This window comes from Astatotilapia calliptera, chromosome 7 (assembly GCF_900246225.1).
Source record: "Astatotilapia calliptera chromosome 7, fAstCal1.2, whole genome shotgun sequence".
NCBI lineage: Eukaryota > Metazoa > Chordata > Actinopteri > Cichliformes > Cichlidae > Astatotilapia > Astatotilapia calliptera.
The window spans coordinates 42,508,206-42,524,558 of NC_039308.1; the positions used below are offsets into that span (position 1 = coordinate 42,508,206).

At 38.8% G+C, this 16,353-nt stretch overlaps 1 long non-coding RNA gene across 1 annotated transcript; it reads right to left on the reverse strand.

The window, feature by feature from the left end:
• Positions 1-3,455: 3,455 nt before the first annotated feature.
• LOC113026283 (uncharacterized) lies at positions 3,456-15,792 on the reverse strand. Its single transcript, XR_003272901.1, has 3 exons — positions 15,704-15,792; positions 11,180-11,184; positions 3,456-3,465 (listed from the first exon to the last, which is right to left on the reverse strand). It is a non-coding gene; the product is annotated as an uncharacterized LOC113026283 (long non-coding RNA).
• Positions 15,793-16,353: the final 561 nt, after the last annotated feature.

The following is a 16,353-nucleotide window of genomic DNA, read 5'->3' on the forward strand; positions in this document are numbered from 1 at the left end:
CGAGTGGAAAAAAGGTTAGCTTGTTTATATTATGCTAACATAGCTGTGTCGCTAGCGGTCACGTAGCACATCATTATATACCAGCTAGCCCAACTTCAGTAACCCTACAAACGTCACTGCTGTTTAGTTTTCTGTCTTCATTTATGCTGGAAGTGATAACAGAGCTGTACGTTTTAATTTGTTTCCAAAACCCCGCAGTCAGGACATGCTATATTGTATTTAGATAGAAGCTAGCGAGCTAACTCCCTGCTAACTTCTAACTCCGTTAAATGTCATAAATTCGGTTTTCATGGATGCCTGGATGTTAAACTCAATTGTTACATCTGGTAGAGCAGAACGCTGATCATTTTATTAAAGATGAAAGACTTTAGACAGTTTTTCAACTCTCAGTAATGCCATAGTGATCGTTTGATATATGGACCTGCAGCGGAGTTTAGACCCAGACACGGCTAGTGACGTCAGACTGAACAACCGGATTGGCTGGCAAGTAGTGATGGGTCGGTCGCGAACGAAATGGCTCTTAGATCCGATTCTTTGAAGTGAACGATGCGATCCGACTCCTTATTGGTAGTCGGGGTTTTTGTTTTTGTTTTTTCCCTTCTCCTGCCCTCTCTTTCACTTTTTTTTTGCTTCACGCTGCAAGTCACCCTTGTGTTTGCGCTGAGAAGAGATGGCAAACAGAGCCTTGCATTTGCACCCCTCCCCCCAGCGCTGAGCTGAGGGGGCAGGGCCGTAGTTACACTCATATCAGCACACAACAAGAGCAGGAGGGAGAGGGAAAGAAAGAGAGCCAGGAGCAACAAGAGACAACACCATCACATTGGAAAGGTACAGTAAAGAAAATGAGTGACACCAAGAAAAGAAGCAAAGTCTGGAACCATTTCAATCTTATTGACAAAACAAAGGCAGAGTGTAGAGTCTACAAGAAAAGGATATCATATAGAGCCGGCTCCACAAACAACATGCACAGGCACCTAAGAACCATCAGTGCAATGGGAAGATAAAACGAAGTCAGTTGAGTGTGATATTAATATTTCTAAATGCCAACGTCCCCCTTAATTAAAGATCTGAGCGTTCTTTTTTTTTTTCATATTTTATTGTGTTGTGGTTTGCAGTGTTTTGTGTTGCTTCACTTTATATTTGTTTAAAAGGAAAAAGCTGAAAATTGAAGTAGTTAAAAGTTGAAATGTAAATAGTTGGTTTTTGTATTTTATTTATTACATTTTGTGGAGTGAATAAATAAAAGTATATTTACAGTGGCCCCTAGAGACAAAGCACGTACAAACTCCAAAACACAACGGAAGTGCTCCAGGATGCTAGGGGCCGTGTTGAGATAGATAGATAATCTAAGTGCTTTGTAGTTTTGGACGCATTTCGTCTCTAGGGACCCCCATAAATATTTATTTATTTATATATATACACACACATACATGCATAAAGAAAACCACGTTTCTTTATATTACTAATTCCTTTTGTGCATAATTGTATATTGTTGTTGATAGTTAAAGCAACAAAACAACCTGAAGAGCCGGTTGGGAGCTGAAAGAGCTGACTCTTTAGTGAGTCAAGCCGAAAGAGCCAGTTCTCTAAAAAGATCCGGAAATCCCATCACTACTGGCAAGTGCCGGAGGGTCGTTCCCAACAGTGGGTTCAGACTTCGGGGTGTCACGTGATGCACGGGACTTAAAACAGTTCCGGTAGTGCTTACCGCTGCTTTAAATGGAGACAGTCAATTTTGGGAAATTATTAATCTATAAATGCATTAATTTATCTTATTTACATAACAAATGCAATTACATGTTGACATATATTTGTATTTTTACAGTAGAATATATGAGGGTTAGTCTGAACAGTTACTAAGACCCACTAGCTAAAAACAATTTTGGCTGTTCACCAAAAGCCAAACCCCCCAAAGAAGCCATACTAATTAAAATAACATGGCTACAAAAATCTATTAACAAAATAATGAAGATTGTTATTTCAAGATTTTGAACATCTAAAGTAGAGCTGGGCGATATGAGATTTTTTCATATCACGATATGTTTTTTTCATTTCAGGCGATAACGATATCTATCACGATATAAGCCAAATAACTATATTTGTAAGATTTAAATGTGCCGTTGCTCACAAGTAAAATGTGAAATAATCAGCAGCTTGTTTTTATTTAAATATTTATTTCCCATAATAAGTTCAACAGGGTAGATGTACTTAAGGAACATGAGACTTTTTCAGATAAATAAAGGCAAATATTGCAAACTACACAAAAGGCAGCCGCTAAAGCGTTTAAGTTTCAAAATAGAACAAACGAAACAGACTAAATTGTCAATTCCACTTAGAAACAAAATATTAATTCTAAAAATAAATCTTAGTTTGTTTTACAGAAGAACAGACAAAACTGACTAACTTTTGTCAATATCAAATAAACTGAGAACTAAAAGGAAATTCTCAATCTCTCCTTGTTGTATAGCTGAGCTTTTCAAACAGTTTTAACAGTTACTTTAGTCTGACAAAAGCCGAATGACGAATTAGCGCTTCCAGTCAGACACTGAGGCTACGTCCACACGTACACGGGTATTTTGAAAACTGAGATTTTCCGTTTTCGTTTTAAAAAATAATCCCGTCCACACATAAAGGCAGAAATGAAGGAAAACGCTGCTATGAACATGCCAAAGCAGCAGGTGGCGCTAGATTCCTAACCGTGCCGAAATGTTGGCCAATCAGAAGTCTAGAAGCCTCGGTGGGAAAAAGTAAACAAAGCTGGGGCATAGAAGCAGAACCGAGTCGTATGTGTGGACGGACAGTAACTGTGTGTATATGTGAGCATTTAAACACTGCAGAGAGTAGAATTAACAGTAACAGTATTGTAGAAATTCATTTCACAGAAACAATAACGTGGCGCACAGTGTGACGCATGCACCAGTTTATTGTATTTCCAGACTTGCTTTCGGCACAATTTACAGTGCACGCTACTCTGTTTTTTGTCAGACTTGAAATAGCCGAAATACCTTCACCCTACGGAACTTCTATGGCTCTTCCGTTCGACAATCTCTCCGGCATTGGAACCATCATGTTTTCTCTTCGGTCACGCTCGGTTGATTTTTCTAGTCGGCACACTCATTTCCTCCATTACGCGCTGGCTCCATTACCCGCTGGCTGCTTCCCAAACAAATACACATGTGCGGCTAGGCACTTGTGCTGTACGTAACAAGTCACGCGACGTGACGCTGCGGCTGTGATTGGTTCGGCTCTGCGCTACTTAATTTGGATTGGCTGACCTTTTTTTTTTTTTTTTGAGGACAAGAGCAGCGAGGTCTATCGGGATAGCTTAATTTCTCTATCGAGTAAAAGTTATATCGCGATACATATCGTTATCGTTCTATCGCCCAGCTCTAATCTAAAGTTAACAGTACCATGTGCAGTACTTGTATAAGTTATTAAGATAGAGGAAAAGCAGAAGGGAAGAGACTGAGAAGAGCAAGCAAGTGTGAGAGAGAAGACTTGGCTTGAAATGAGGAAGAGCTTACACCTGCCAGTCAGCATACCAATTAGGCAGGAGGGGGACAGTGTCCCAGAGACAGAACATGTAGACACTCAGTGGCAGAGGCGTGGACTCGAGTCACATTCGAGTCATTAATTTTATGACTTTAGACTTGACTTGAAAAAATGTTCTAAGACTTGTGACTTGACTTGGACTTTTACACCAATGACCTGGGACTTGAATTGGACTTGAACCGGTTTACTTGAAAAGACTTGATATTTCACCCCAAATATAAAATTTAACATGCATATTATATAGAGATTGAAAATGTGACGTCATTCAGGGGTAGAACCGCAAAGGATTCTGGGAACTCGTGGCAAGAGGTACTAGCGCACGCAGGCTTTCAATTGAAATCAGTTACACAGCGATAAAAAGAAACAAAAAATGCCAAGAAGCTGTTGTATTATTAACTGCAATAGCCGGTCGCATGACAGCCACGGAAAGCCGACGGGTAAAGAGATCGGTTGTTATCGGATTACGTCGTGGAAGAGAAATTGTTCGAGCCATGTTTCCGAAGTAACAAAGAGGCGACTGGATTGCAGCCATTCAAAGATCAAATATAACGTCCCAGAACACTCCAGCTCACAGGTTAGTCTGCTCCAAGCATTCCCACAAAGGTCAGTCTGCTGTTGTAGTTAATGCGTCATTTTCATAACATAATTGGTGATATAGGTTACAAGCAAGTCTGGCGCTGAACAGAAATTGTCACGCTATGCTCCTTTGTTTATTGTGCATAAATAGTGAATTGTCCTGACACAATATTGTGTTTCGCTTCTGTTATTATGGTACATTGACAAAAACATATACTTTTATTCACAGGATAAAACAGGTTTTTTGTATCACTAATTGTCCAGTACGATTACAGCATACAGTATTATTGTCACTGCTACATTTCTGTGATTCTACCAGAAATTATTTCCACTGCTAATTAATTACCGTTGAGCTCAAAGGTCCTATTAATAAACGGTTAACGAATGTGTATTTATGAAGACACTTTATGAGACTGGTAAACTTATGATACGTACGATGGTCTTTCGTTCTACACGGTGCGTTTCAAGGTCCTGCACCCATCCGTCGGTAAACTGTACCTGGGCTTGTTGCAGTGACCTGAAGTTACTAAACTTCATGAGTGTATGCACTCACTCCAAGAAGCGTATAATTATAAATATGCATATAAATATGCTACGATGAGATAGCTGACTTCATCTAACTAGCAAATGTTGTCCAGGCTACGTTGGTGATGCAGTTTTTTTTAATGTGTATGATATTTTTGTCTTGCGATTTTTAAGCCGGCCCTATAAGCGCATCCAAGAACAACATGCAGCTTATCTCAGAACTGTCGGTGAAAATTATTCTTGGAGCTAGGTTTAATTGAGCTGCATTTTAAAGAGGTGCAATTTCACAATTTGTGTATATTTTCTAAGTTCACTATTTTGTCATGTGTTGAGAAAAACACAGATTTAAAAATCACATGGTCTAATATTTACATTTAGCATAACTGCAACATGCTTTTCTCTTTTTTTTTTAAAGACTCAAAAGGACTTGAAATTCAAAGTTTCAGACTTGTGACTTTACTTGGACTTTTACACCAGTGACTTGAGACTCGACTCTGACTTGCCTGACATTACTTGAGACTTGACTTGAGGATAAAGACTTGAGACTTGCAAAACAATGACTTGGTCCCACCTCTGCTCAGTGGGTTCTCTTGAAACAATCCACCCCCCCTATCGTCTTCTATCCATTCTGCATAATTTAACAGATCTTGCATCAGAGATATTATCGATTAAGCCCAATTGGAGTCTGGCTTTTAGTAAATATTTTTTAATCAACATTATGTTCTTAAATAATTTTTTAATTATTCCTTGCCCCTTATTAAAAGTAAATTCTTTTGTGCACACTCTTTTGCTTCAAAAAAAAAAAAAAAAAAAAAAAAAAAAAAAGTATGATTATAAGTCTTTATTGTAAAAAGCCTTCTGCTTGGATATCAATACCTGATATTTTTTGGCAAACTTTCAGAACAGTCATACATGCATCTATATGCTTAAATTGTTAAACACCAGCTTAGGAGGAAATAAGTGGCATTGTTTAAGTTTAAAGCAATTTATTAAGTATTTTGGCAACTGGGCAAAGAGTCATTGACAGACCTGAGAATAGAGAAGAGCAGACAAGTTAATCAACCAGTTATCATTCACACCACTCAAATGAAAAGCCAAGAGTAACTGAACTCACCAAGAGTTAATAGGCAGCTTTGGCTGGAGTTTGAAGATTGCATGTCAAGAAAGTGTGTAGCTGGTGTATGGGAGTAGCGGCATAGGTAAGCCAACAGACTCTGTGGGGGTGTAGCGGGTTTGGGCAAACACTGCTCTTCCTCTTTGGTAGCGTGAACGAGAGCCAGTAGTGTAGACTGGTTCCAGACCAGACACGTCACTAAAAACAGGCTTGTTTTCCTCACCGCTGGTATCAGTGTAAACACGGTCCCCCCCTGTATAGCCACTAGTGAACCAGTCATCCCCAACCATCGTGTTACTCCCGTAACTACGAGGACCAGCACTGGAGTCTGTGGCGATGTGGGCATAGCCGTCGTTTGCCTCATAATTTGCACTGTCTTGGGAATGGTCATAAAAAAATGCTCCCTCCTGCATGGGGTATGTGCCCATATCGTCATATTCCATATCAAATCCATAATCTGAGGAGAAACAAGGCAAGAGCCAGAATGTATTCAAGGCCACTTAATTTTGTTCAGCTTTCTCAATTTTGTTAGTGTTATCATACCATATTCTACAGGAACACAGATGATGCTTCCAATCAGCAGACATGAAATCCACAAAACCCTAGAAACAGTCATTTCAGAACATAAGGTTTAAGCCAATATTTAGCTGTTTTAGTACCCATTTATCTTGATGCATCAGACAGGCCCTTTAAAATTTAGCTTTAGACTTAAACATAATTACTCACCTCATTCTGCTGCAGTTTGAGTTCTGACCTGCCCCTGAGAGCCTGCACTAACAAAAATGGAGAAACCCTGGTCAACCATAATATATCAATAATCCCAGCCCAAAATAAGCCACAAACTCATAGCTTCTACCAACCCTTAACTTGTGCCAAGAACTTCTCCTTAGTTGATGCAGCCTACAGAAGCTGCTTTTATATGATCCTCAGTGCAGCAGGAGCTGATTGCTTAGTGATAGCAGCTGCCTTTGAAGTTAATCGCAAACAGCCGGCTTCTCAGTTCCCTCACTTCGCCTTTACCCTTATAATTGACGATCCATTTATTTACACTGATACATGGACCAGAGAACCACCTTAGCTCTGTATTGCAAAACAGAATTTGAGGTTTAAGGAAGTTTGTATTGAAAAACAGTTCATCACTCAAAGCTTTTTAACACAGTCCTCTTTAGGGACATCTGGTGGCCAGAAATATGAAGAGCAGCTTGAATCTAAAACGTACAATGAACTGCTTCATTATGACTGCCCACTCTACAGAGCTATGGTGCTTTGAATATGTTTTTTGGGGGGTGAAAAAATTATCTTATGTCTATTTTAATAATAAATAATTCAGACAAATAAACCTTCCTTGTTTAAACATGTGCCATGGTTTGTTTTCTTTTTGCTTGTGACGTCTTGATGTTTGTTTTTTTTTAACTAAAACTAAAATACACTATATATAACAATGTACAACACAATCTTATAATAGGTTAATAGGTTAACATTAAGACTGCCATAGCAGAAGATCTAGGAAAGAGATATGTAAATGAGAGGGAGACACTATGGATGGCATCGACTGTTAATCCTCGGTTTAAGGACCTGCCCTTCCTGTCTGAAGCAGAGACCTATTCCAGACTGTTGGACACTGTGGTGACTGTGATAAAGAAGGAAGAAATGTAAGTAAATAAATGAATTTATTTGGAAAAATTCAACTGAAGTTATAAGCAAGTGAATAAAGTAAAAAGCAAAAAAAAAAAAGCATATTGATGACATTTGTCATCAAATATTAGTGAAAAACAGGGTGAATCTTGGATTTGAATTTGGGCTTTCTGACATTAATATTATTTGAATTTAATGTTTTTCAGCAGCAAAAGAATGAGGAGACTGACAAACAGGTGGAGGAAGAGAATGCCACAGAGGAGGCTGTGGAGGATGCCACCCACATATCAAAGACAGCTTTGACTCCATCCCTCGGCCACCCCTAAAGAGACAGAGGACCTCATGTGCATTGGTGGACTTGCTCGGAGCTACGTTTGCCTCTACTAGTGACAATACTGCACCAAAATCAGACCATGATGTTGCTGCAGCTGAGATCAAGAGGTATAGAGATGAGACCCCTTTGCCTCTCACAGGAAATCCTCTCAGTTGGTGGAAGGACCATGAACAGGAATACCCTCAGCTATCCAAAGTAGCAAGGAGTTTCCTATGCATTCCTGGAACAAGTGTCTCTGCAGAGAGAGTTTTCTCCTCTGCAGGAGACATAGTAAATGCACAGAGAAGTGTCCTGAGAGCTGACCATGTCGATCAGCTTGTATTCCTGCACAAAAATCTGAAAATTGAAAAATAAACACTGAGAAAACACTACACATGTAAAATCTCTGATATGAGAATGTTTGACATTTTGGTTGAGTCTCATAAGCACTTATTTAGATGAGTAAATTCCTTTTTTCAGGTTGTACTAAAAGTGTTCCATTGATGGACACTGCAGAGCTGTACTTTATTTTATTAACACTTAATTGTAATAGCACTTTACATTTTTTGTTAATGTTTACTTGGATGGATTCTTCAAGCAATTTCATTTTTGATTTATATTTGTTTATATTGAGGTCACATAAAAAGTACTTTGTTTTGATGCTCCATAGAGCAGTTTTTGGATAAGTATTTTACAATCATAGTACTTAGAAAGACTTCAGTGTTACATGTTTACTTTTTTCATGTTAAAAAATACTTGATATTTCAGTAAAGTAGTTTTTGTTTGTTTATTTGACATGACTTCTAATAAGGCAGATGTTAATTTCTCCATTCATTTTGAACTTAGAGAGTGTTTTTGTTTCAGATGTTTCATGTCAAGCATTAAACAGTTTGGACTGTTTACTGTGAGTTTTCCTAATTAAATTTAGTCCTACTAAACACAAATATCGTCTGGCTTTTAGTATTGCAATATATCGTATCGTCTACCCTGTATTATGATACATATTGTATCGCCAGATTCTTGCCAATACACATCCCTAGTAACTTCCATAATTATAGCTATATATAACCTATAGTGTATTCCTTATGTCCATTTTATACCTGGGAGCACAAGTGCTGATGAACTGTTTTTTATTTAGGCACAGGCAGAGCGTCCTCTTTTCCTGGCTCTAATTATGACGCACACTGGTTTGCTCCCTCTCGCACAAAATCACCCAAACACAGCACAAATCCCACTAATGATTCAATTCCTTATAAACCACTGAATCTGGTACTGAGGTAGTGACGTGCTGAATTAAGCTTCGGACGTCATTGATCATGTGACTGTTCAGACTAACAAAGCCCTGGCATAGTGTTTCTGAAGCAGTGTGTTGATGTTTTTTGACAAATATGCTGGAGCTTCAGCTTCCATTACTACTTAGTACTACAACTATTAATATCTGAAGGCTGTGTCTAAATGCTGACCTTTATGGGACTACTGTTGTAGCAAAAGGATTTTTGTGTGAGCCTATTTTAGTCTGCATGTGTGAATTTTGTAAAGATTTGTGTGTGCCTATTGAAATCTCTCTCTCTCTCTCTCTCTCTCTCTCTCTGTGTGTGTGTGTGTGTGTGTGTGTGTGTGTGTGTGTGTGTGTGTGTGTGTGTGTGTGCTCTCAGAACTATACACATGTATTTAGAGCTCTTTGTGCATTTTCAGATCTATGTGTATATAATCACATTTGTAAATGTGTGAATACATCTGTTCAGTGATTTGTGCTGATGCAAGGCAGGCTTAGGCTATGGACTGTGGATTGTGCTTGCTCAAAGCAGGGGCGGATCTTCTGTAGTGGCAATAGGTGGCATGTGCCATCCTAAAATAATCTCTTCCCACCCCTAGTGAGACCCTAGTTTTGCATATGATAATGCTGTTTATTAAAAAACCCTAGGCTAGCATTAACCCTTTGTGCAAGTGTAGAAACAATTAATATGAAATACATTTTTCAATTACACAATATAAACATATTGTGTAATTGAAAAATGGTTCATCCCACTGGGTCCCCTCAAAGTCATTAGTTTTCCTCACACAATGAGAATGTATGGAGACACAGCAGATGTAGCTATGAATGGTGTAACAGGAGAAGGTGAAATACAAAGCAAGATGAAGGAGAACAAGCTGAAAAGGACAAGCAACAGAGGAAGAAGAAATTGGCATATAGCCTAAAATCCAAACCAAAGAAGAAGAACACATTAAAAAAAAAACTCTTAGAAAAAACGGAAAAAAGTGACATATTGCCCTAACTGACAGAATACCTGAAGCAGAGTGGTACAAAAGAAGAACAAGACAATAAGGATTTTTAAAAGAAAGTATCCCGATGGCAATGCAGGTGAATGATTGCATGCGTACAAGTGTGCAATCATCATCCATTTGTCTTTCGCTCTGTGAGAGACCTCATCTGGAAGAGAACAAAGAACAGGTCCTTCCTGAAAAAGAAGTGTTGTTTTGGTAATATCTGTTTATACAAGTGATTTACAAAACTCAGTAAAGAGGAAAGCCTTGTGTTTTGTCTTACTTATAGATGAAAACAGATCTAATTGTTCTACAGGAATGTCATCCATGCTGAGATGATTTGACATTCAGGAAAAATCAATGGGGTAATGATATTTGGTTCTCACATGGCTCAAGTCACATTGCTGGGATAGCTACTCCCAAAGGTAAAACCATAGGATAATAATGGATTGCATTTATACAGCGCTTTTCTAGGCACCCAAAGCACTTTACAATTCCATTATTCATTCACTCTCACATTCATACACTGGTGGAGGCGAGCTACAGTTGTAGCCACAGCTGCCCTGGGGCAGACTGACAGAAGCCAGGCTGCCATATCACACCATTGGGCCCTCTGGCCAACACCAGCTGGCGGTAGGGTAAAGTGTCTTGCCCAAGGACACAACGACCAGGACAGAGAGCCCAGGGATCGAACTGGCAACCTTCCGGTTACAGATGAGCTTCCCAATCCCCTGAGTCACAGTCACCCCGAAGGAATAAAGAAGCAATCCCAAAGGCCACGGTTTTTGTTTTGTTTTTTTGTTATTAAAGAGATCATACTCATTATATACTGAGTAACATTTGTGGTTATATTTCTCTCTGGAAACACTGAACAACTCAAAGAAACAGAAACACCCATTAACTTCCTGCTTGAAAAATGTACCTTAGCTGCAGTCCATCACGTTGATTTTAGCAGAGCTAGAAACTAATGTAAATGAGTCACGAAAAGTTGATTCTGTTCATCTGGACGGATCGTTTTGTGGGAGAAATGTTCCGTCACTCATCCGAGTGACTTCTTCAGTCTCAGCTGACTGCAGGTTTCCCCAATCTTATAAACAGTACATTGCATAATGACTGAAATCAGCCCAGTGAAGGAACAATGGGCTGGGAGGTCAGTAAACGAGACACTATTTTAATAGACTGCATTGGTGTTCAGTAACAACATCTACTGGATTTTAAAAGGTCATAGCAGGCAACCTGGACAAAGAGTGTGGTGAAAGACTATAGATACGTTTATTCTGACATCTGGGACCTATACTACGAAGCAAGTTCAACATATCCAGGATATTTTTTCATTACCCTAACACTGTTGATCAGGATAACTGGTCACAGAAACATGGCTATCTACAAACTAGGTTAACCCAGAGAATACTCACATGAAAGGTGTGGTGTTGGCAGCATCTGACCAATCTAAAAGAGGTGTTTCACAGATCATATCACTTTTCTCCCACAGAAAATGATCTATATGACACCTACACCAGAGACATTATCAAATGGTAATGAAATTATCTATAAAGAACACAAAATAAAGAAAATAAAATAGTGGAGGGCAACACTGTTGTAAGAGACTTTCTATGAACAGGAGACCATCATCGATCAAGTGGTGATATAGAGCTACTCTAATGTGCAGCCAAGTGACGGCACATTGGTCATTGTGTTCAGAATATGGGGTTGTCGTGTGCTTAGCAAGCAGTAGGAATGTGTCAATAAAAAGTGACAAAACTACACTGATCTACAATAACGCCTTCAGGCTGCACGGTTGCACGTTCCAAAGATCAGGACCACAGTAACTGAAGGCCCCCTCAGCACACTTGGGTCTGATTTACATTTGGGACAGAGCGAGCAGTGTGATCTCACTTGTTTCCCCTTTTCAGATTCATACTTTTCTCTGTCTACACTGAAATTGAGAAGAAAAAATTCAAAGAAGACAAAAAGATCTGCTTCTGTTGTAATACTTCTGCCGTGATCTTCAAGAACTGTGTGCTGCAGAGTATAGACTGAATACAGTGTGTGCACACTGTGTGCACACGGTGTGCACACTGTGTGCACACTGTGTGCACACTGTGTGCACACGGTGTGGGATCAACATTATTTTCTTAAGTAACCTGTGACGGCTCATGTGCTTTGGATTTTGTAAAGGTTAATCAGTTTACCTCAACCTCAATTGTAACTTTTTGTTCCATGGCTCTGGTTCTTTTTTCTAGTGTAATGGTTTTACAAAAACAATTATGTTTGTTTATTTAGTGAAAATATTTTTTAGTAAGAATGACTTTTATTTCTGTCATCATTCTTTCAAGTATAGTTTTTTCTTTTTAATTGATTACTGCTTTTAATTTCTGGAAATATAAAATGTCATCAGTGACCACTGTGTCATTGCTACAATTAGACAATTCTCAAAACCAAGCCTGGAATTCTTGTAAAATGAAACATAAAACATTTTCCTGTATAGGGATTTGTAAATGTTGTACATGTTTTTGGCTGGGATAAGCTTTATCTTATTCCAAACGTGAAAAATTTATGGGAATTTTTCTATGAAGGTTTCATTAAAATCATTGATAAACATGCTCCATTAAAAAAAATAGAGATTTTAAGGTCGTAAAAATACCTGGTTCACACAAGAACTTTTAAAGTTACTTCATGAGTGTAATGTGGTGTGAGCCAAAACCAGAAAAACAGATCCTAGCTCAGATTGGAAATGCTTTATAGAGCTCTGCAATAAATGCATTGTGACAATAATAAATGCAAAGGCTGCATATTTTATCTCAGAAAATGTGAACACTTCCTTGAAATTTTGGAAAACACTTCATAATAATAATAATACTAATAATAATAATAAATTTTATTTATGAGCGCCTTTCAAGTCACCCAAGGACACTTTACAATAGGATAAAACACTTAGTAAAACAATGGCAGAATAAGAACAAAAAAATAAAGCACAAGATAAAATGAACAAACAGTGGATTCACAGTGAATATGCAGATTTGAACAGATGAGTTTTGAGTTGGGATTTAAACTTCAGTTACTAAATGGATAAGATACTGGTTCAGATCCCCCCTCACATACATAATCAAAGATAATGAGAAATTTGACAAAAAGAATGAAATACATAGTATTTTTAATAAGTATTTTATTAATTCCTAAAATGTTATTAAAACTCTAAATGCTACCTTGTGAAATGCATCTGGTCTGATTTGAAGCTGTGAGAAGGATGGAACAAAACTGTGTTGGTGATGAAAGGTTTAGAGACTGTAAGAGGACACAATTTGGTGGAAAGACAATGTGGAAACAACTTAAGATGGTAGAATAAAAGGGAAACATGGGGACATCTCCACAAATGAGAAGCTACTTGTTTCCAATTAACTACACAGGCAGCTGTTACCACTGAGCAATCAGTCCCCTCTGCAGCAAAGATCATATAAAATCAGCTCTTGTTGTTTCTAGTCAGTATGTGGAAGCGCCTGTTGCAATAAGGTACAGTGCTGGTATTGAGTTTGCATTGTAGTTTATTTATTGGTCTATTATGCATCTTATTATTTTTTTGTGATCCTGTAACAGACTCTTGGGGAGGTTGAAACACCTTACTCTACAGCAAAATGAGGTAAGTGATGCTATAAAACAACTAAAAAAAAGAGTGCCGTAATCCAGCGGTGTCTGCATTAAAGTCAGAAATTTTAAAAACTGTTCATGTGCAGTGATGCTTCATAGGAAGGGTGCATTATGGGTGTGGATTGGATGTGTACATATCATGAATTTTATTTATTATTATTATTTTTTTTTTTTAAAACATGGTCTGCAGGTGGTTGTGGCTATTATGTCTCACTGGAAGCATCACTTGTGCACCTGTGGAGAAAGGCAAGAGGTTTACTAAACTTAAATGATTGACCAGTTAAAGTTAATGGGAGCTTAAATGTATTAGTAGCTAAGCTTAAAAGTCTTAGCTTCCATTAATTTCTCTTCTAGGGCTGGGACTGAACAGAGCTGAGACGCCACAAACACTTCCTTGGTATACATTCAGGGGAAAGGGGAGTGACTCTGACAAAGCACCAGAACACACTAGTAGTGGCTATGGAGTACAGAGCAGTCCTCCATATACCCTGTATGATGCTCCAGCAGCTGGTTCGTTGGGATATACAGTGGGTCAGTATGGAGCTCCAGCAGTTGGCTTTGCAGTAGGTCAGTATGGGTCTCCGGGAGGAGGTTCGGACAGATATGCAGCGGGTCAGTATCAGACAGGACCTACACAGTTTAACACTCAATCTGGCATCAACAATGGTGAAAACGAGCCAGTTTTCAGTGACGTGTATGGTCTGGAGCCAGTCTACTCCTTAAGTTCCCGTTCACGCTACCACAAAGGAAGAGCGGCTTTCGCCCAAACCCGCTACACCGCCACAGAATCTCTTGGTTTGTCTGTGCCGCTATTCCCATATACCAGCTACATGTTTGCTCCTCACATTGTCTACTGAAGAGCTGGGACTAGCTCTCTTGAATTGGGTTTCTTAAGCTAGTGATGGTTGATGGACTTGTCTTTACCTTGCAGGTGTTAATGTTGTGTCTCTGCTGCTTATGACTCAAAATTTGTCAATAAATGACTTTGGTTTGACTTGTTTAAATCAATTCTGATGCCTTTTGCCATGTTTCCTGAGGCAATATTCCAGAAACTGGCAGTCTTGTCACTATTATATTATTAATATATATATCTATATATATATACATACATACTGTGAAAATGATCAAATGTCAAAATTTGAGCCATGCAATTTAAACACGGACAAAATGGTCTTTACTGTCACCTTGAAGGCGTTCTTATATATAGCTTACTGTGGACACAATTGCAGGGCACAGAGGTAAGGTTAAAGGATGTTTTAATAGTCTGACTCAAGCCTTGGGAATTACAGGCAGCTTTATGATGCTTGTGCAGCAGTACCAACTCCTTGGGGCTAAGGCAGCGGTGGGCAATTCCAGGCCCCGAGGGTCCTGCAGGTTTTAGATCTCACCTTGGGTCAACACACCAGAATCCCATGATTAGTTCGTTACCAGGCCTCTGGAGAACTGAAGACATGTTGAGGAGCTAATTTATCCATTTAAATCAGCTGTGTTGGTTCAAAGACACATCTAAAACGGGCAGGGACACCGGCTCTCGAGGCCTGGCGATGCCCATCCGTGGGCTAAGGGCACTACAGGAAGGTCATCTAGCTCATCTTGCAGCTGTTTGTCAAATGCAACTACTAATCTAGTTAAGAGTGGACTTCTGTAAACCAGTCCACCTCCAAGTGATAACAAGGAAAAAGCAAAAAAAAACAAAAACCCTTATAGCTCTTTCTGAGTCTCACCTGAACTCAAAACATTCATTACAATGTTGTTCGGTAAAGTTGGGCAGCTATTAGGTCTGTTGGATGCAAATTATGTGACATTACAGCCAAGGCTCAGCCATAAAGCCCCGAAACTTAACTGCTGAGAGCAAAAAGCGAGAAAAAAAAAAGCGGTAAATGTAAAACTTTTATTTTTCAATGCCATTTTTTTTTTAATGCTAAAATTGAGTGTCGCTGTTCTGGAATTATAAATACACATTTACAGATTCCTTTGAAAATTCAGAAATGTCTGTACAGATTTACCGATTTATTCAAAACATTTAAAAATTGATTACACACACACACACAAATCTGCACACAAATCAAAATACACACTGAAGGAAACGGTTTCCAGGGCCTAATCCGTGGATCGACTTCCTCCGAGGCGTGGACGTCTATCAGCAGAGAATGTCCCTTAGTCTGTAACACAGTCAAATATATTCTCAAGCAACATTCAAGCATGCCATTCAGCGTGTTAGTACGAGCTCGGGAGCAGCTTGGGAGAACAAGAAAACAGACTGCTTCAGGTTGTCTTCCCAAATTGACTCAACTTTATTCTCAAGTACAACAGTTTATATAGAGGGTAAAATTCATGAGACAGCAGATTTATCAGTTTAAACCAGTACAGACCAAGATAAGGGAGCGTCTTCCTGCCCTTGGGTGAAGAAGCATCCTTTGTGTAGTGTATCAGTTCAGCTACAATTATGATTATCTCAGCGACATATTTTCAAGGCACGAAATAAAGAGTTCTTTCATTAGTGAAATCTGAAACAAACCATTTGGCCTTCAACAGGCGTCTAAAAGATTAAGAAACTAATGTAGCTGAGGGAGTGATCTCTGTGGTATTTCAACCTTGTACCAGCCTGTGATTCTCACACATCAATTCTTGGGTCAAAGAGAAAAATAACTAAAACAAAGGGGCCTTATTGAATGACAGAGTTTTCCTGTATAATGTCACTATAAAACAATATCCAGTAAATGCTCCC